Genomic DNA, 21890 nt, shown 5'->3' with positions numbered 1-21890 from the left:
CTTGGCCCGTCCATCCTCCCCTCGAATTAACCAGCTACAGCTAGCCCTTAACCTCAGCGTGTTGAGGCAAATTGTCCTATTTGTGTTTGGAATGTTGAGAGATGACTCCTTGCCCACTTTCCGCAGCCCACTTTCTCTTTGTTTCGCAAGTTTTACTCGCTGTTGGCTCGTTTTCAGTTTTGCGCCGCCCTCTGTTTCCTTTCTCTCTTTTTCTCTTTTCTACTCTTTCAATTTGCTGGTTCGTGAGCACCCCGCACCGCGCCACACAGTTTGGCAACCTGTCGTTGCCTTTGCCGTTACCGTCGTCATTGGCGCGTGACCTTTAGGGCGTTTATTCCTGCTTGCCCTGATCGTGATGTGTGCTTGCTGGTGATCCTGGACAGTCGCAAAAGCGAAGCGGAGTAGACTCGTGGCTACTATTTTTCACAAGCGTCCAGCAGCTGCCATCACAACAACGTTCGGCAGGCAGCCATTGCAGCAGACTGTGGCGTCGGCTCGAGAGTGCGCCGTCTCTATACTGCCTGCTATGGCACATACTCACACACACAGGCACATAGATATACACTCTTTCTATGATTGCTAAGCCCTCCCTCACTCCCTTTTGTCCTGGCAAAGTCTTTCTTCTCATGTTCGGCGGATCCTCGGGGCGTTCTCCGCTGTCTTCCTGGCCGCTTTCAATAATGTGGTACCGCTGTTGCAGAGGGAAGGAAGGCTGCTGTTATTGGCAGCAACGGCAGAATACAGCAGCGGCTACGCAGGAAGGGCGCAGGAAGGGAGGCAGCCAGGCAGTCATCTAGTTATCCACCCTTCCTTTGGTATTAAACCGCATTATCAAACCAGAAGGCCACCATTGGCGCGTGTTAAAGGGTGAGTTGGGCCGAAGGGCGGAGCAGGGCTGAGTATCCCCGCCGGCGCTCCGTTTTCTAGCCGACCGATCAAGCCCCGGTCTGCCCTGAGCCCAGACCAGCAAGCCAGATGACCTTTGCTTGCTGATTCCGTTACTGGCACAGCAACGGGTCAACGACATCCTTCTGTTCTCCTTTCTGTGCAACCTGCCCCGTCCCTCCACAGTCTTCACCTGTACCTCCCTTAGCATGCCTGCAGGCCGAGGTTGCTGCAGCTCGTTCTATTCTCCCTGCCCCCTATAACTATTTCACCACTGTAGCAAGGGCAGCTCCAGTAACAGCAGAAGCATCATCGGACTCACTGGACTCAAAAGCGTAAAGTGGAGGTGGAGGTGGATCCGTTTCCAGCTCCTGTTGCGGCTCGACCTGTTCTGCCCCGTTGCCCTGATCGCTATGCCTGTTTTCAGCCATTCATATCAGATGGCATCCTGCCCTAGCCGTCGTTGTTCCGGAAGCTGTTCCTCCAACTGCCCGTCCGTCCGTCGTTCATCGGTTCGACATCGGCGCCGTTAGTCTAGCAAAGCAGGGGCCGGACGATATAATCCGTCAGGGCCATCCACTTCAGAAAAGCGGCAAGCACTGTAAGGCCGGTGGCAGGGGTGGTGCGAGGCAACCCATCGTCGGCTAGTGAAGCTGTGGGGCTGTCCGTGTATCAGTCATTCTAAAGGAACACAGTCTTTTTTTTATCACATTTTATACAACGGACAACACCAGCAGCAGATGCATCAAGCTTGCTCGTATTCCCCTTTGTATCGTACATTGCTTATAGCGTGTTTTCAATGATTCTGGTCGTACATGCGGCGACAGCCCGTGGCAACAAAGCGATAGATGCAGAAGCATCAATAAAAGCAGTACCGGCAGCAGCAGGTCTATCTGACTAGCTCATCGATTCGGGCAGGCACCTCTTGCTCTTAAACAAGGACAACCTTGCGGAGGTCACAGCTACTGCTGCTACTACTATGGGTACAGCCATTGCAGTCTTCTGTTGTTGCTTTTCGTGCTTATACTGAAGTAAGGCAAGCGTATCGATGAAATTATATTCTTGGTTTGTCTTTCACATCACTCTCCCGTTCTGTGGTCTACTATAATAGCAGCAGCCAGGAACATTAGAAACTTCGATTGACTACGTTGTTTGAGTAGGGCAGGTGAGAGGCATTGACGCCTGAACATCCGCATTGCTAACGTAGCTACAATAACGTCTCACAGGGCAAATTAGGATATTGTATGGAGGCGAATGATCGGACTAGACGAAAATTTCTTTTCGGATTGGCATCATGTCTATGTACTTCAATGCGCTACAAAAAAAAATACTTCGCTAAACCGTTCATTACAGCAACGGTAACGGCCATTCATACCATTTCATCATTGGCAAACATGTTCCAAATCATTGAAGTTCTAATACGTTTAGCACAGTACTTGCCGTCAGTCTCTAAACATATACAGGAGAACAATACGGCAAGTTTATGCTATGGCGGCAACATCAATGGATCCTTCTCTCGCTATCTTTTTGTCTCTCTATAGTATGAAAATGAAAGTGAAACTTCCAGTTTCTGCGGTTCTTTCATGTAGCCGCCTCGGTCTCACAAAGCAGCACTTGGCTCAGTCCATACCAATAAACGTCATCAGCATTGTACCCAATCTGTCAGCTGCCTACCGATTCCACAGTTCCTCGTCTCGTTTACTATACCGCCTGCCACCCGCCAACCATCCACTCTCTATGTTTGACGCCAGCATGCCGCCCACAGCGAACCATCGCATCTTTCTACTCTTCTTCGTCGTAGATACGAAGGAGAACGTGCCCTCGAAGGAATAGCTAGCCAGTCTGCAAAACCCGCGCGCCCCTCACGTATTTATTATGCTTCAAATGGGTTGCCCCTGCTTCGCCCGTCGTTGACGAGTCGCCATGGCCAGACACGAATGGCACGGGCCTGCGGGAGAAGGAAATGCCATTCAGCGACAGATCCGAGCGGTCTCAGCGAGCCTAGCCCACTTGACGTATCGCCATATATCGCCACCGTCTATTTTCATTCTATAGTACACTAAGATAGACGGCTGTTCCACCCCCCGTGAGAGCACCTCGAGACCATGTATACCAGTAGTTTGTTTCGAGGGCGTAACCTTAAACGAGGACGTCTGAATATTGGGTGCTTAATCATATAGCTATATTGCGCAGTCACTTTTAATTTCAGTCGAATTTAAGTGCGAACTGTAATATTTGATTGGGCCAGAGAAACCTAACTTGGACCGGCGTTTCGTTGAGTAATGTGGATCGCTAGCTAGCTTACCACTATACTGATTTTCAAAGACTTCTAATACCTTCAAGTATACTGGTGACCGATAGATTTCACTAAGTTTATCTTTTTTAAGAGAGTTAACCCGCAGCTAACTCTTACATTTTCTACCCATTGTATATTGAATTACCCCGGATCTGAACCGTGAGGAATTACAACAGGGTAATCTTGGTAAGGGCTCACAGCAGAAACTGAGCCCACTTCAGTCCTCCGCCAAAACACCAGAAGAACCAGCTTATACAACGCAGAAATGTTACTATGTACAGCACTAGCTATTCGGCGCCCTCATGCTAGAAATATAAAGTTTGTTTTCCTGCTACTACGCCTACAATAGCGAAAAAGCGTCCGTGTTGTTGCTGCTAGGCCTGGCAGTTCGTTCACTTCCTCTCTCCGCAGGACATTACAGGACAACAGGTCGTGCGGACGTTCTCTCTTTATTGGCAAATGGAGCAACCGTACTATAGAAGGGCGCTGACAGGGTGCAAGAGCAGGCAAGAAAATGGTGGCAAGAAAAGCAGGGGCGCTGTTCGTAGGGCCAAGAGATCATGAGGACCGACTGAACGACCAATAAATGGGCAACGTATCATTATCTTTGGCGAACCGAGGGGGCAGACAGACAGAAAAATGGCAGACACAACTGCGGAAATAGGAAGACGAGCATGAGCCTCTCCCACCGCTGGCGCTGCCGGATCGAAGAAAATGACTCTGCGTCTTAGTTGTTGTTGTGTTCCGTTGTATCATGTCGACTTGTCTTATGTCGCCGAAGTTGGTGCTGCGCTGTCAAAGCTGTTCGAGGTTACGCTTTGAGGCGGACGATGCGCCATTTGGGGCCGCGAGCTCTGTTACATTCTCCTTGTTGGCACGACTACTGTGTCGCTATGCACACTGGCAAAACTATACGACGAGGACAACACGCAACAACCGGCAGATTTATATATATATATATATGCAATACGACTTCGATATTGCCAGACTATATATTAGAGAAGCTCCGCTGCGCGCGCTATATCTTCATCCGCTTCGAAAACCAAAGGCGAGGGAAGTGTTCTTGCCCAGCGACCATGCTATTCCCTTTACGGCCTGGAATTTGCGCTGACTGGTAAAGCTGCAACTCCTGCCAGACGCTTGCATCAAGTTCCATTTCGATGGGGAAGAGAGGCATAAAGCCGTCCGCCCGGCAATGGTTAAGTTACACAGGTCGACGGCAAAGACGGCTTTGATGACTACGACCTCAAGGCTGCTGCCTGTGATGAATCGATAAGCAAAAAGCATAGATTTTCAATAGCATTAATACAATGGATAAGTGGACAAGCAGAATATATGGAAAAATCATTGATATTTGGTGCTACTGCCGCCACAGCCTGTTTTTTTTCGATATATTTCTTTTGTTGTTTTCGTCATCAAAAATCTGAAAAAACTACCTTAGAGGTCAATAGTGATTCTGAGAGATAATGTAAGGCTTTGTCAACGTAAGCAGTATTGAATTTATAGGAATTTCTAAACGTGCCTCAACGAAAACTTTGATCAAGATTTCCTTCATAAGGTCATCACCGCTAGACGGAAAAGTCTTTGCTGTCCTCCTATAAAAAATAAAAACATTAATTTGATTCTCGATCCTTAACGAGGATACGCATCTTTTTGATTTGATCTTTACTGTTGATGAATATAGAAACCTGAAAAGTGGGGCTTGTGTTATGACTTGATGTTTGTCTATCTTATTACGAAAGCTCGTTTTCGCCACATAGTGTCAGCAATGTACAACGGAAAGACGACAGGAAACTCACTGGCACTATGTGACGAAAACGAAAATATTACTCCTGCAATGCCGTAGGGTCAAGGGGACCCTAGAATGAGTGTCACACATACTACTACTTGTATACGGTATACCAGAGCGACGATCGAGCCAGGCCGCAGCCATAATAGTGCCTAGACACTGCCGTTCTTTGTTCCTTTTCTGCAAATGCTCGACTGTCGGCCATTGCTACAGCTGATCCTGGTTGCTCGCTCAGCTACGACCGAAAGAGTACATACGACTGCTGAAAACGTGCTGCTCTTACTGGAACTACCCTTATACTGTTTGGCTTTGCTTCTGTACTTCAGACAGAAAAAAGGAGATCGTGTGAGAATGACAGTTAGTGCCTTCATCCCCGTTTCGAAGCTTGTCTTTTTCTGTATACGTGCAGCAGCAGTAGCTGAAAAGCCACAAATCGCGCTACCAAACTACCCCTAGTGCCTAGTGGTCTCGCCGTAGGTGAGACAGGAAAAGGCAGTGGGGTAACGGAAAAAAGCTGAATTACCTATGACCTCAGTGCATTGCCACCATTGGTACGAGGTAGGTTTACTCCTCTACTCTGCAACTATATTGCTGCAGTTCTGGTGCGCCGCGAGCAGGCGGTTAGTTTGGCAATTGTGTTGACTGGGGCAACACACTTTAAATGTTGAGCAGTGGTCGTGCAGAGGCGCCAGCAGAGATAGAAACAGCAAGTGGGCGCGGAAACCGCTCGTCTGAGTTCCTCGGTGCCTGCTGGAAGGCCATGCCGAGCCTGGAGTAGCAGTCGCAGCACAGAAGCAACCAACATTCCCACCAAATGACGTGAGCTACCTCCCACCTTCTTTTTCCTTTCCCATCTGCCCCTTCTTTTACAAACGGGAATAACTGAGATCTTGATCTTTCCCATCGTTTCTCGACCCTGTAACGTTACTGAAGCAAACTGAGCCCTGCTGAAGCACAGCACTACACGTAACTACTTGAGAGGGTAAACTCAAATAGAAAAGGAGACGGAATCGCGTTACCACCAAGGTTTGCAGGGGAGATAGCTGCTGCTTTAAAATGATCCTGTATAGAGCACAGCGACGAAAGCACCTAACGCAACTAAGCTAGTACCTGCATGCTCGAAGTTTAAATAAACGCGGATGAGAAAATCGTGTGGGTACAACGGTGTAAGGGGCAGTGTTGTACCCACACGAACACACAGTACAGGGATAGAAAATGTTCTCGTCGTCTGTATTGCTGTTACAGGTGCATGCTCGTTCCTTACTGCCGTTCGATAGAAAAGAAACAGAAGAAAAACGCCGGGAAAGTATTAGGGTTTCGACGTTCGCTGGCTGTCATCCATGTCGCGGCGTGTCCAATGTTGTTGTCATTGACGTAAAAAAAGGTGTACCACCAGGGAACTTTGGTGTCCGTAGGCACCGGTTCCATCGACAGCAGCGGTATCGGCCTCGAATTCGTTTCTGAATTGGATCACAGAACTCATTTGGCTTATGTTGTGACCAATAGCGGCCCGTGTTAGCGGTCGCCATATGCTCTACAATGTGGCTATATGTAGTGCGGCTGCTATACGACCCGATGAAATCCAACCGTCAGGGTGGCCATAGAGCCATAATAGTGAACCTTAACAATGGCGTGTCAAACCAGAACCTATCAAATGTTTAAAGGAATGGCAAAGAAAGGACAGCTAGAGCGGGACATTTTATCATTTGTCAAAATGAACATATACTGACCTCAGCACCAAACAGCGAGAGCACAGTGTGCCGTACTCCTTCTGTGGACGATGGGACTCTACGAAATCTCTGAGATGAGACTGCCCATGATGGTAGTTGAATAGACAAAGCCGCATTGACGAATTTATCCTACACATACGTTATTAAGTGAGCTATACCAGTATACAATTCTATATACACGTCACTACTATTTGTACTACTGTTTACATTAAGTAACAAATACTACAAAAACAGCATGACATAATGATCTTTAAAAAAAATCAGCCATATTTGAAATTCGTAAACACGCGGTAGGTCAAATACATCATGAGCGTCGCCTTGAATATGCTGTATTGATCTACGTGCAGAACCGTTTCACTTGCACGCGTCGTCTCCGCTAGAAGAGACGGAATTTACAAGCTTCATTTCCCTTCTAGCTTAATTTCTTTTTTCTCTCTTCAACGTCTGCAGTCCCTGGCGTGCGTTAGCTGACGCCCCTTTTGCCTCCTTCCCCGCCTGCCACTAGATTGCGATACATTCGACTGTAGCAATCGAATCCTGCCGTTTGCCCACAATATCTGTGACGCCGCATAGCAGCTGAATACCCTGGCCCGTCTCGCCTTGATCTCGAGATACACGTATCTCGTGCACGTAGTTAATTTAGCTGAAATAATACTCGACAATTAACAATCGGGACTATTAAATGCATCCGTGTAGTTTGTTCTACACTTTGCGTTCTGCCATTTCCACTATCGCGGCCGCTCTCGAGAAGCGAGTGTGCGGCCGCAGCGGCCACAGCCACCCGCTGTTCTGTGGCACATCCAGCGCACTCACACAAACACGCATTTGTTCAGTTGCTTCCTCTGCCATTTGCCTGCGCTCTGGTTCTTCACTGACATTTCCTGAGCTCGATTCGCCTGCTCCTCCGGCGTTCCTCAGGCTCGTTTCCGCGTCCTTTCTACAGTTGCTGCTCAAGCCGTTTTGTAGGCAGTTGGCGCGGCCCGCCAGGACTAGAGCTCCTGGCTCACTTCGGATCGACAACGGCAACGCCGTTTGTGGTCCTCCATACATACACAGAGTTTGTAGAAGTTGAGGAACGGCTGCTGCCATCTTGCGTAGTGAGGCGCAAACCAACGCCAGCAAAGATTGGTAACGCAGAAAGTCGCTGTTGGGTCCCCTCGAGAAATGCAACCATTCCTGACAGACAATGCTCATGGGACTCGTTCAACACACTCTCGCTTATTAGTATTAGAGACACTGTAATGTAAATAAATAAAACAAATATAAGGGGTAGTAAGACAAATATAATCTTCAGTGATTTTTTCCGGGAATATTTTGAACGTCTGGCCAACATGTTTAACATTACCGGTTATTCTACGCGTAGAGATTAAGAGAGCGACTAGAACGACTCGTACGCGGGTATATAGAAAGCTTCCTCTAGATGTTTGCAGCACTATGAAGTATCAAATCTAGCTAGAACAATTCAGTGTTGTCCTTATTGTCGCCCACTTTTTTGCTCTATTTTTACTACAAACACAATAATAGTTCGTCAGTGTTACTTATATCCCTTTCTGCTGCGATTGTCGCAGCTTCCTCTAGTAGCTATTTAATCCATGTTGCATGACGCTGTATCACGCAGAGGTCATCATTTCTACCTAACAACATACAGACTGTATTGCATGCCTGAAAGGGCCAGAAGGTATTAAACAAACCTGTGACCACCTAACTACTAGTAAGTCGCGATTTCTGCTTTTCGAGGTGAGAAGAACTAACTGTATTTCTATCCTCTTCGCTCCACAGAGCTACTCCGCATAAACATATGGGATCATAGCGCGCTCTATATCTACAGGGGCGATAGTAACGCCTTGTTGAGACATCTAAGTGATAAGATTATTCAAGGTGCAGTGCGTACGTATCAAAGGTCAGAAGAACAGGTACGGTGCCTATCTCAAGGAGCAGTTGGCTTTGCCAGATTGGCTTTAAATTTTGCCTTCTTGAGCAGACCACGTATGAATTTGTTGAGTAATAGCGAGATGGTTAATCGTTTTGCTCTTATCGAGATTTTAGAAATAAATTGCATAATATTGCATACAGAATACTGACGGCCGCGTGTGCATCATTTCGTGCGCTAACTGTACATAGTGGCGCGAGCTTTTGTATGTACGCGTAATACTTTTTGTCAAAATCGGTATCAACTATAGTCACTCAACCGGCTATTGAACGGATCTGACCTTTCAGCTTACTGCGGTTCGGCCGTTGAAAACTTCGCCTACGTGCACTCGCACCATAATCATGCGATTCCTTTGCTTGATTACAACTATACTCGTACGTGGCTGTAGTCATTGCATAGGTTTCTGTCAGGGAGAGACCCATCGCATTCGCGGAAAACGTAGACGCTGTACATTGTAGGTCATATTGCCCAGTTAACAATGTCCACTACCGTCGAACGGTAAAAGGCTGCACGCAGCATATCCCATACAAGGTACATTGACACATACCGTCATTGCGTTAATTAGATGTGGAATGGTACAGCGAAATAAGGTCAAACATGCAGAAAAAGGATGGAAGCTTCGCCGGGTGTTGGGCATATACTATTTGGGCTAGTAGAGCAGATCTATGGTATGGGCCACTGGATGAAGATCATAATATAAGCGTATGAGAACGAGAGCGAAAGCGAGAGAGTGACGAAGAGCAACGAGGTTCCACGCCACTCGCTAACGAGGCCAATGCATGCCGAATACAACTATCTTACGCAGTGCATACAAAGTATATCTAATTAATGACAAATAAATAACACCAAAGTTAGCGAACATGTCCAGACTCGACGGCCAAGCTATGACACTATACTGAGCGATGGAAAGTTGCAGCGCTCTGTGGGCTGGAGCGTATCCGCGTTTGTGTCTAAGCCTTCATACCTCTGCGTTTTTGCATTTGACCGATGCGCTTGGGAAGAGACGGCGGAGATGACGCAGAGGAATCAACTCAGAAAATCGAAGAAGTGAACCTTGTTTCTTTTTTGGGCCTTCTATACTGCGGCCTTTTTGATCTTCTACCATATATACTCATATAATCACACTAGTGCCGTGTACTGTGCTTACTCCATTTCGCGTTAGATTCGGGTTTCACGTTTGGAGTTTGCTTCGTTGCCTGTCGAATGGTTGAACGCCCTTCGCCCGTTTGGATGCAGACGCCGCTTCGCCGTCTTTCGCATTGGTTCTTTTCACAGCGAAGCTGATCCAGACGAGCAAAAGTAATACAGACTTCGTAGCTGGAATCATTCAGAAGGGTGGTAATGGCGGCAGTAACAGAAGTAGTAACAGCTAATCCAGTAGTCCGACCACAGGAAACTGCTGCACAGATAGGGCTCGACAGTCAGGACATGCAAGCTAGCTGAAAGGGGCCTGGGTTGGCAGCTGAGGCTCTTTCTCTTCCCTTAGTCGGCTTCGCCACTGACCTAAAGGCTCGAAAATAGGAAGACCGGTAGTAACGGGTCATCAGCCTATGAACTGAAAAACAGCAAATGAAGCCACCGCCAAACAAATATCTAACTTGAGTTGAAGGAAACGGCTAGAGCTACTGCGGCCGCTATCTATAACTTGTTTTTAGCCTTCTGGTTACGATATAGACTAGTCTCTAAGTGGTCGCGCAAATGCTGGCCCAATAGTTAAGATCAGTAAAGTTTCCCAGGAACCCTCTTCTTTCCATGGCTAACATGTCATCTACCACGTTATTCATTGCTCCACTGTTTATCGAGCTTTCGCTCTTGATTTATAGAATGTCTGTTCTTGCTAACATTAGATTCGAAGGCACTGTTCTTCACGAAACAGTTCTACAGTTATGCATACATATATATGTTTTCCTCTTTGGAACGCGTTGCTTATGAGAATATAGTCATACAGGAAGCACCTTTGGCCTCCTGCTAGTTGATAGTCCACGCAGTGTCCGGAACTGTTTCCATCTGGCTCAAGACTGTTCTTATCCGCTGCAAAAGCTCTATTTGTTAGTCCCATACTCTACGCTCGCACACCAAGTACCGATGAACGCAAGTGACAACCCATTCAGACGTCTTTATGCGACACCACCCTGGGGCTTTTTCAGACATTGGGTAGCAAGAAACGCGAAGGGCCGGGCTAGACATAGCCAAACACAACTATGCTCTAGCTGCAACACGCAAAATCCTCTTCGAAGGGATGCTCTTACCGCCGTGCCATGTCGCGCACAGCAGACAAAACAAAATTTTCAAACTTCATCGTCGGTCGGTCGCCCTGGCCAATCACGTCCCTGTTCCTTCGACTTTTCTCTGCTGTTCTTGCCCCATCCTCATACCCTCGTCCACGAGCCATCCGGTACGGTTCTTTGCATTGACAGAGGAACGCGCGAAGTCCCATTTTTTTGCTCAATGTTCTCTTCTTCTCGGAAAGGATCAGGATGCAAGAGAGTGAGAGAGAGTGAGAAATTTTGTTGTCTCATTGTCTGTTGGCTGATCCACATACGGCTTTGCCGCTGGTGCTGCTCCTGTGTAGCTCCTTATGCTCGATCACTCCTCCAGTGTGTCAGCTTGGTATCCGTTGGTCTGAGCCTGTCTGGGTCAGGCTGCTGCGTTGTACGGTGCAAAGTGGAGTAGGCCGGACTCAACCCAATCGGAGCTAAGTCTGTAGCCAAGCATGGGTCCGTCGTCTATGGTGGGCTTTAATCCTGGCCTAGGGCGCATCAGCTGGCAGCAACTTAGGAGAAAAGTAGATCAATAAGAAGAACAGAGAGAAAGCGATCAAATCTTTATTGATTTACCTTGTCTCTCCTGGGTGGGAACATGTTTGCTGCCTGGGGAAAAAGGGGGGGGGGGGGACGAGAGATAAAAGAAAAAGGCGATATTAGACGATGGAGATTCAGGCAAACCCGATCAGCTCTGCTTAGCTCACCGTTCGCAACTGCCATAAATGATGTTTCCTTGCCATCGAAAGTTGGAATCAGAAGCTATAGAATATCCAGCAGACATTTTTGTTTGTGCAGCCCCTTAGCCAGCCGAAGCCTATCTTGGCCATCCTGAGTCTTCTGAACGGCTTCACATGTCCAGCGTGGGTATGACCTAACCTAAAGGGACCGCTATCAAACAATGTAGTAGCAGCCTTACGGACAGTTTAAGTGCTTTGGGATGAGCAGCCGAAGAAATTGAGATATTTTTAACCCAGCAATTATCAGCTGAGCACCGTGTCTGCTCCATTTTTTTTTATCTGCCAGTGGTTAAAGATCGACCACTAAATCTTAGGGGCGATTGAAACTGATTCTCTGTAGCGCCTAGTCCTGCCAACGCAATCCAACATGGAGCAAGTAGGGATTTTGTCGATAGTTTGTATGCTTTTCCATCAACTGCTCACTTCCTAGCTATTTCGATTGTGCAAAATTAGTTCTTCGGCCCATTTTTCTCTGTTCTTCTATGTGAATTATTATTTAGCTTCGTTTCGTATTCGAGGCTTATACTCCTTTGTAAACCAAGACTACAATTATAGGCGCCGAGTGAGCCTTAACACGGCCATCGTGCTGCAATACTGAAGCTAGACTTATTTATATTTTTTGTCTCTTCACTTTCATTTCACACTGTTTACGTCTACTCTGTATACGAGACCGGCCCGATCTCGACAGGCAGAACATAAAGGAGGTGGCGGTAAATGCTGTGCCCACTGTTGGTAGCTGCATACATTCGCTGCTACCCTTCAACGTTGAGGGAATGAACGAGAAACGATATCTTCTTTTCGGGCCGTACTGTTGAAACTCAGCTTGTTGTACTACTGCTGCTGCTGGGGGACAACGCCTCTGTCTCCGTTTTCGTCTCCTTTGCTGCCCTACCCACCCTCTGCTTACCTGGCTGATACAACGGATGGGTACAATTGTACACGTTGCTACCGCCTGTGGCGCTCTTATCGAGCGTACGAAGCATCCTGGCGGGCTGTTTGGCTTTTGAACTATGTTACTGCTACTCCTAAGAGATGTAGCAGGAGAAAGGTAGACAGCTAAGAAGGATAATGCGGGGTACGAACGTACAGAAACAGCGCACAGTACCACGCTGGTGCAAACTGAACGAAAGAAGACGAATTAGAAAATGCCTCAGACGCGCACGTTGTACGTCGTTTGATCAAAATTGCGCCTCCCCTTCGTTTGTCCCAACCTAAACCCCGTTTTTGTGTTGCCTTCGTGCCACTGAAAGAAAAGGGCCAGTCAGTAACGTTTCATAGCACCATCGATTCTCCCTCGCTTCAGTTTAACCAGCGAGCTTCCTGCAGTCCGAGCTACATTGTCGTCTTCGAGTGGGCCCGCGTTCCTGTGCTCGGTGTGGCCTGGTCGAGGGACGTACGGCAAACGGGTCATATCCTTCAGCTCTGCTGTAGCAGCAAAGGTCTGCTGTCATTTTAGTTGTTTGTTGCCGTCCCTGTTCCGCCACTCTTCGTAAGCCCAGGCTTGTAGCTGAGACTTCAAGACGTAATAGCCGAGGCGTGCGGCTCACTGCTGCTTTCACCGCTTGTAGTCTCTGGGATCCAGCCAGAGGGACAGAACATATCCCATCCGTCGCTTCCTCCGGTCGTTACTACGACAGCCACGACAATCACTTTGTACGTTTCCTGCACAAATTAAACAATGGAGGAACCAAGCAACCGGCTTGCAAGCTGGTTGCTGCTTCTTCAAACGAGAGGAAGGTCCTAGTAAACGAGACTTGCATTGAGCCTTCTGGTATCCGGGTTGTCCTTGTCGTTGTTTGACCCTTGTTTGTTGTGTATTTCCTTTTGTTATTGTTGAATCTTTAGAACGATGGTATGCACCTTTTGCTAGATGTTGTTATAGAATATTGTCTTTAATTGAACTATTGTAAAAGCGACAACATATACACAACTATAATTATTTTTTTGCTCATATTTCTGTGCTAAGGCTTGGAGCCAAATACACTACAGTTTACTTGAAGCTTGGCCATGTCTAAAAATGCACCTCAATCATGGGGAACGAGGGTTATCAATACAAGGGACGATATCGTCCGCAGCAATAACGAATACTGTACTTCCTCCTGAGAATAACGTAACGATTTCTCGTTATGTTGTTTCTTAGTCTGCCACGCTGCCATTTCTATTTTTGCCATTCTATATGGAAAGCTACAAATAGTAAACCCCCTTGTAATACACGTTATTCTCTCTGAACTCTAATACAATGGGATCGCTATGTGTATCATATTCTTTCCTGTTATATAATTTCTGTTTCTTATGCATATTACTATTGTGCTACCCTGCTTAGGCCTTCCCCTGACTACTATGTTCTCCCACTACCTTGTGTGCCTTGTCCTCATCGTCCTGTCCTTTCGCACCATCTAACCTATCTTCCCCCTCCTCCTCCTCTTTCTCTCCCTCTCTCGGCTGTAGCGGCAAGCCCCATTTTCATGGGCAATGCCCGTACACATTTATCCATACTATTTTGATTCATCTTCCTGCTGCTTTGGTTCTCGCGCGCTTTCTCGAAGTCACTATCGCGCGGTTTTCCCTCGACGCGTATAATTGTTCCTAATCTCCCACTCTCATTCTGTAAGCCTGTCCTTCTTGTACGAACTCTCTCACATTCTGTCTCTGTACGCTGGCCTCCTTTAACTCCTCCTTTCGGCCTCGTCAGCCGGACAGGCGCGCGACCCGCCCATGCTGCTGCGGTCGCTTCTGCAGTCACACGATGAACGAACATGCGTGTGTCTCCACTGCACTAGCCATTGCCGCATTATTCTGACGATGTGGTTCGTTGACGATGGCTGTTTGCTTTACTCACTCGTAGTGAGCTGCCGTTCTCTTCCGGTTTTTCGTTTTCCCCTGTTTTTCTTCCGTCTGCACTGCGTTCCTGTCTCAGCGGTTCCGCATCGTTGCCTAGTACGCACTGCTACCGAAGATCTCAGATAGTGGCAGCAGCAGCAATGGAGCGGGCGTTGTCCAACTGTGAGGCATTCGTAATGGAAGCAGTAATCGCAGTAGCTATTCGGTCGTTTGGCTTAGCAACTCGGAAGGCAACCACGGCAACTCGAAAGAAAAACACCGACGAGGCAACGAGCACCGAAGACTGAAGCATCTGGAGGCAGCACAGGACAACGTAGAAGCTCAAAGTTGCAGGAACTCGCATGTAGAGACTACGAACAATACCAGATAACGACGAAGCTCAGCAGGAGAAGCAAAATAAGAACCAGAGAACGGCAGAGCTTTGCGTTTGACTTCGAGGTAGGGAGCGATCGAGCGCTAACACGAGTCAGCGGATGGCTGTAATGGTGATGAAGATGCCTATGACGATAGCGATAGCTACAATCGCGTGGTAGAGAAAAGAACAGGAAGAAACGCATGGCAACAAAACCTTGCTGCTTCGGCGGCTGCTGCTTGGGGCTCGTTGACCGGTTAGTTGTCTGTCGGTAGCCAACAGCCATCATAGTGAAATATATGGATGGGGTGTAGCAATGGAAGACCGAATCCAGTTACCAGTCAGTTCACATACAGCCTGTCTTAGTTTGAGGCGAAGAAAGGAACACAACCGACAATTTCCCACCTCGTACTGCTAGGGAATCGAAGAAGACCAGGCAAGACAAACAGACGCTCAATGCTCCCCTAGGTTCATACTGCATTTCGATGTGACGGGAAACGAATCATCGAGTCTCCAGCCAGATCATTGCCATCGAGTCATTGATATCCCAGTGTGATACATTGTAATGCAATATGGGGGCTTTTATAAGAGTGCTTCTCTCGACTTGTATCTGGGTGCCCTTGTCCGTGTGTTTGAGTATGTGCGTGTAAGCTTATCCTAATTTTATTTACTTTTCAAGACATTGGCGGATGGTCGATGCACGAAATATGAACATACATATCTCTGTATCGTATCCATCCATTTGGCTAGTTCCGCTTGAGTGGAATCAACAAAAAGCTCATACCCTGCACAGATATACATATGTAGGTAGATAAATAAACATATATACTGAACGTCTTGGGCATTGACCCAAAAGCTAAGTATGGACACCGTATGCTTACGATTACTTACTCAGACCCCGGACTCACAACTCAGAGTGAACGAAACGACAGAGCAAATAGGGCAAAGGTTCTCTCCAGCGCCTGCTGATTTGATGTCTCGTCGCCGCGGTTGCTACTACTCATGATTCTTCCAGGAGAAACGCACACGAAGCAGCAAGACCCAGCCGCATAGCCAAAGGGGGCTGCCCGCTGTAGTCCGTATCGGACTAAGCAACTACGCACTGCAAGCTTCGGATAGAGGTTGCTGTGGATACGACTGACAAGGCAGACAGACAGCAGTATGATATGTATATCGGCTATCTACATCGATATTTGTACGTAGTTGTGGCACAGTGGTAGCGACAGCAGTTACTGTAGTGATATTGCCAAGGGAAGGTTACTAGACACTAATCAGCCTTGCTTCATCTCCTGTAGGTAGGCCTGTTAAGTATCATCGGCGAGGGCTGAGGTAAAATACACCCTTAGATCCAAGGTAGTTGTCGGATGGTAGTAGCAGTTGCAATAAGCAAAGTATTAAGCACTTGGTTGGTACAGGTTTGGCAATAGCATGGTCAACCTTCCACCCCGCCGCAGTCCACCTGGCTCGCGAGTAAAAAGGTGAAAGAGACTCCAACCGGACGCTTTGGCAAGCAGGACAGAAGCTGGTCCCACTTCTCATTCAACTATGCTTCTACGAGCGCACGGGTCTTTATAGACTAGCACTGCTCGACTCCGCATCACCCTCTTATTCTTGACGCGGTAGCGATGCTGCATCGTCCTAATTGCTTCGTCGTCGACCGGCTTCATTCCTCTTCCAATACCTCCGTGTTTCTGTCTATTAGGGATGGAGCGATATCCCGAATCATACAAGGTGTCGCCAATATCTCTCTATCTGTTGTTACAGCAGTACATAACTCGCCGTTCAGCGAGGCCTTCCGGGCTTGAGGTAGCTTGCGCAGGACAAGCCGACAGCCTTTCTGTTTTTACTTGCAATCATCACACTCGGTATATGCCTCGCGTTCGCGTATATGGCCCAAAAGGGAAAAGCAACCGACAGTAGCGACAGTAACCATCATTGTAGGCGGAGAAGAGTGGTCGCAATGGCTATTCTCCTGATCGGCCTTCTCGATGCCTTTCATATGCTACTCACCGTCGTCGTGGCCGCTGCTTCCTGCGCTTAAGGCTGTGACTATGACAAGGACGACGAGAAGAACCGTACGTATATGTAACTAGATAGGGACCACTGCTGGAAACAACGCCTCGGAACGCACTTATACATGCACAAAAACAAACAGGCAGACAGACAGACACATACAGAAACATAAATGAGGTAGGAGTGATCGCAGCGGCCGCCGCTACGGTCATTTCCGAGCCTGACTTTGCTGATGATGTCGCTACACCTGCGTTAACGGCTATGCCGTTGCTAGTGTTACAATCATTGTACGATTAATATGTCTGTACCATGATGTGTTCATGAATAGGCGACACACAGCATTAGCTACTTCGTTGGCGTCGTCCTTTCTTGCTAGCTTTTCTAGCGACTAGCAGGCAATGATCACAGACTTTTGCCATCTGGCTTTGCCACGTAGTATACAATGGTGCTACAACGACGGTTATGGGTGCTTACTATGCTCTCCACAACAGATACTTCTATCCGACCATTGTTTTTAGCCGCTTCTTGTTTCGGTACCAGTAAAAAAATTCGGATAAAGGGCCTCGTCCATGCTGCCATGTTCTCCTCGCGCTGATGCAATTCCTCATACTTTCTTTTTGAATCTTTCGCCTAGGCGCTTGTAAGTCATTCCTAGGAACCTTTTCCTTTTTCTATTCTGTATTCATAGTCGGTGATTCATTGCGTTATCCTTTTGTGTACCTACATCTGCTACAAAACCTTGTTTCGTCTGTCCGTTCCTTTGCCTAACCGTCGTATCTACAGGTTCGTTGTTTTGCCTTAACATTTGCAACGTTGTCCTTCAACGCCGGTTGAATCGGCGGTTACAACTACTGCTTTGTTTTTGCTGGCCTAAGCTGTGTTCCTTTCGCTGTTTGTCCACTCGGCAGAAATTAGACGTGTTGGATTTTGAAAGCTGTAAGCTAACCTGGCAATGGTCTCTATATTGAACTGTAGACGAGGTGGTAAAATGTTTAAAGAGAAGAAGTTGTGCTTATGGTAAGGATAGTTTGGCAGTTTCGGAGACTCTTCGACGACCTCCAGCTGTTCATCAAACCAAGCACTAGAAAACGATGGCAGTCGGCATGCAGAGCGTGCCCCTTCTTTCACCCAGTCGTCGCCTGGGCTCGTAGGACAAAGTATTAGGGCATTTTGCACCTGGGTTAGCATTGAACGCTCGTGTCATTGAACAGCAACGATAACGGTAGTTCTATCAGAAGGGCCGGCAAAACCATATCACACCTTTGTGACTGGACTGACAGACCAACAAGCAGATGGAAGGACCCTAGTTCGAACAAACGGACAGTCGATAGCGATCATCACTATTCTGTTGATCTGGGTCCGCCTTCCTCATTGCCCGATCCCTGCTGGCGATTGGCACAGGCGACCAAGCATGCTCTACCAGAGCATGCCGCCGAACCGGTCGAATCACGACCCGCCGCAGCCGAAAAAGGATGCTTGCCGCAAGGCAAAAGAGAGCCAGCATCATTGTCAACAGAGCAGAACATATTCGACACACAGTTCCGGATCTTACCTTGCAATCAGAGAGAGAGAGACCAGGGGAAAGAAAGGGTGTATAAAACTTAGGGAGTTAGGATCCGTCATCACACTGAACCCGTCAGGCTTCGATCGGCGTTGTCGTCGGTTGACTCTGAGTTGTCATTGGATACGACAGGCGGACAGTCATGACCTAGCTAGAGGCACTGGCCTGCAGTCTCTGGACTCTGACAAAACCTCATCACCACCGTCGCTGCGGCAAAAGAGCATTTCCTGACCCTTTAGAGGGAGAAGGATGGTGGAATCCTATTCTAGTGAGCTCATTCACTTCGCGCACTCCGACACAGGCCCCGAGGCACCAAAGCATGTTGGCTTATGGGTTGGACGACTGACCACCAGGCACCCAGTAGCAAACTACCGAATAGGGAATGGCGGCGAGACCGTCTCTGCAACGACAACCAAATACAGCCAGCGAACACAACACCGACGCGCAGCATTGCACAAAGCGCGACATCGAGGCACAAGAACAAGGTGATCAGCTCTGGGTGCTGACGGTAGCAAATAACTACCAAATACCTGGCAAAGCAACTGAAAGACCTAACGAACATACAATGTGCAATAGGACAATACATAATAAATGTTAACTATATGCTATAAGCAGGCGCTGAGTGAAAAGAAATATGGAAGGAGAAGAAATGGAAGATGCAAGAGAAAGACGACAGTGACCGGTACACAGTCGCACAAGGCCTACCAGAAAGCAAACGATGTTTCATTGCGACTGCTTTTTTCAGTACGCCCAAACGTTCGTCATTGTTTTGTTTCTTGTACCAACTTTCTTTCAATCTATGCCTATTATTTGTTCGATTAGGCAGATGGCACTGGAAACAACAGGTACTACAGACTGAAGGTTTCACCAATGTATGATACGTAACGTAATACTCAATTCGACTACAGATCTGTGCTACTAGCTAGACGCACGGCAATCTGCGTTTATCCTTAGGAAGAAACAACAACGGTTTACTGAACACACGCTGAATCTACAATGTGTTATGCTAAATACTCTAAGCACTCGAAAAAACGTTCACCAAATCTACAGAACACCGATTTCTCCAAACGGGCATCACCAATTGCTATCCGTTGGATAGCTATAACTGCTCAAAACAAACAGTTAATATTCTCACAGCGTTTCTTTTGCAAGACAGGCCGACACGCCGACCGGCTGTCATGCCATCATCAAACCAAAGCCCCTTCCCCTTTGTCTTCCGCCCTGTCTCACAAGCAACATGCAATAGGCATTAAGGGCCTGTCTTAACCTATCGCTCTGCTTTCGCTTCTGCTATAGCGCGCCAGATTTAAGTGTACACGCGCACACAGACGTTCGCAAAAAAATAGGAAAGCACTGCATCGGATCCTCAGCGTCGGTGGGCGCAACAGTAACAACAGCTCGAGTAATTGCAACACTCGGAGAAGCTTTATCTGGATGACAACTCTGCTGGCGACAGCGCCGCATCGATGGTACAGACATGATACGGTGATCCGTCGATCTATCTGTCCCCAGTGCATGTATACTAGTCTGGCTGGCAGCTGCTGCGAATCCGATGACCATCACCAAGACCACCACAACCACCGGTGCGGCGAGTGCATGTCGGTGTTCATCTGTCGATTATGAACAGCAGGAACATTTGTGGTGCCATTGCTAACCATGGATGCAGTACAGCTGAACCCTAGACGCAGCTCAAATGCATCGTGTCCAGCGCTATTAGATGGGGGACAACGGGATAGTATGCTAGCAATAGTAGCATTAACAGCAGCAACAGAAATGGAACCTCACTGAACTGATCAGCCGCAGGATCGCGCACTTATGTCTTTCGTAGGATCTCAATGCTGGTCGCATGCACGGAGAAGAACAGTTGGTAGAGTAAAATGTGTGCGTGTATGATATACTATGCATTTGCCAGACGAAGGGACGACGACGACTATTCGAGGCATGTTAAGCAAAAGAGGGCGGAGGGAAAAGATGAAGCTCATTCATTTTTTAACCACTGACTCAGGAGTTGCAGGAGTGTTAGTACGACCATACCAACAGTAAGGGTGTTCTAGTATTTAAGTATGTATATATGTTTGTATCTCTCTCTGTACAAGCCGAAAGCATCTATTCAGCGTTTTGCTGATGCGCAGAGCACCGGCTATAGCAGTAGGGGTAGCGACAGCAACCATCGTATCATATATACCAATTTATTCTTTGGGATGGCCATCAAGCAAGGAGGTGCACACGCATGTACCCTTAGATTCTTTCTACGGAAAGTTAGTGAGCCAATGCGTCCTCTTGTAAAAAGAAGCCTGCAGGATCAAACCCAGATCCTAAACGAAATAAACTACGGCAGCCGCAACCTCCACGGGTCCAGGAAACCGCCTTAGCATGGCCAGATAACAACGACGCTGACAAGAATAGTAGAACTAAAACGATCTAAGATGATCCCTTAGACAATCCGGCTAAAAAGCAAAGCGAACTGGTTGGCTGATCAGGTCGCATATTTGTTGGCCATTGAGGCCACGATTGTCGTTGCCGAACAGTCTACCACTATGAATGTATAGCCACCGGGATCCATAGATACCAAAACGGATTATAGTATTAGCATCAAACATTGGCTGGCCAGGATGTCCTGCCCAGTCTTAGCGTGTACTAGCTGGCACCGGGGCTGTCGGCCGGCTGATGACAACCAAACAGAGACCGATAGATACTAGGCGAGTTTAGAGAATAGATTCAAAAACACGGACAGAGAGAGTACCGTCGTATGAGCGGGCTGTGAAAGGAGAGTCTGAGTGTTCGAGTTATGATTATTTTTGCCTGCAAAGACCCGCCTGCTAACGATGGTCAGCCAGTAGTCATGCACGGTGAGTTAGTTCTCCTTACCTAGATTAGGCGGGGTACTCACGAACGACAGTGGTAGCCCCCTCGGCTGTTGTGTTTACCATGTAATCATTTTTAGGGTTAAAAAATCATCTGCGTAGCAACCCGCTTTTGAGATTGACTTTTTTTCCTATCAAAGTAGGAAATCTGGTTATACTACGACAGCCGAGTCGCGTAAGACCCATTTTTATGTGTATTCATTGAATTTCCCAATCATTACGTAATTAACAATTCTATAGGATTTCGGAAGCGACCAGTTTCAACACGATCCATTAGCGTAGCTTACGTAGTAGTCGGGATAGACCATAAAGAACAACAGAAAGACATCCTCAAAAGACTTCTCTCATTAAGTGCTTCGAGATATTCCCTCGTCAAAAAATTCAGCACAACACAAACAACCTGTCGTGGCTTGATTACTATAAATTTATCATCGCCTATCGATTTATCGGTTGCATGGCCTCTTGCATCGTGGTAACTAGCCGAATGCAGATCAGTTTGGATGATGAAACTTGATTACCCACCAATCAAAACCGTCGGGGTTATCCTTTACCCTCCGAAGCACGAGAACAGAAAGAACCTTTGTATTGTCATCTGGCAGGACTCATCGACTACGCAATGGCGTGCCGT

At 47.5% G+C, this 21890-nt stretch overlaps 1 protein-coding gene and 1 long non-coding RNA gene across 8 annotated transcripts in view; one reads left to right on the top strand and one right to left on the bottom strand.

Annotated features, from left to right (window-relative positions):
* LOC111251690 (uncharacterized) overlaps positions 1 to 21890 on the bottom strand; it is a 169766-nt gene that overhangs the window by 91092 nt on the left and 56784 nt on the right. The gene's annotated exons all lie outside the window — the stretch shown is intronic.
* The window catches only part of LOC147755399 (uncharacterized), a 112299-nt gene that overhangs the window by 51075 nt on the left and 39334 nt on the right, over positions 1 to 21890 (top strand). The gene's annotated exons all lie outside the window — the stretch shown is intronic.

The sequence above is a fragment of the Varroa destructor genome, unplaced genomic scaffold, assembly GCF_002443255.2.
Source record: "Varroa destructor unplaced genomic scaffold, Vdes_3.0 BEIS01000005.1, whole genome shotgun sequence".
In the NCBI taxonomy this organism is placed as follows: Eukaryota; Metazoa; Arthropoda; class Arachnida; order Mesostigmata; family Varroidae; genus Varroa; species Varroa destructor.
This window is presented reverse-complemented; position numbering and strand designations above follow the sequence as displayed.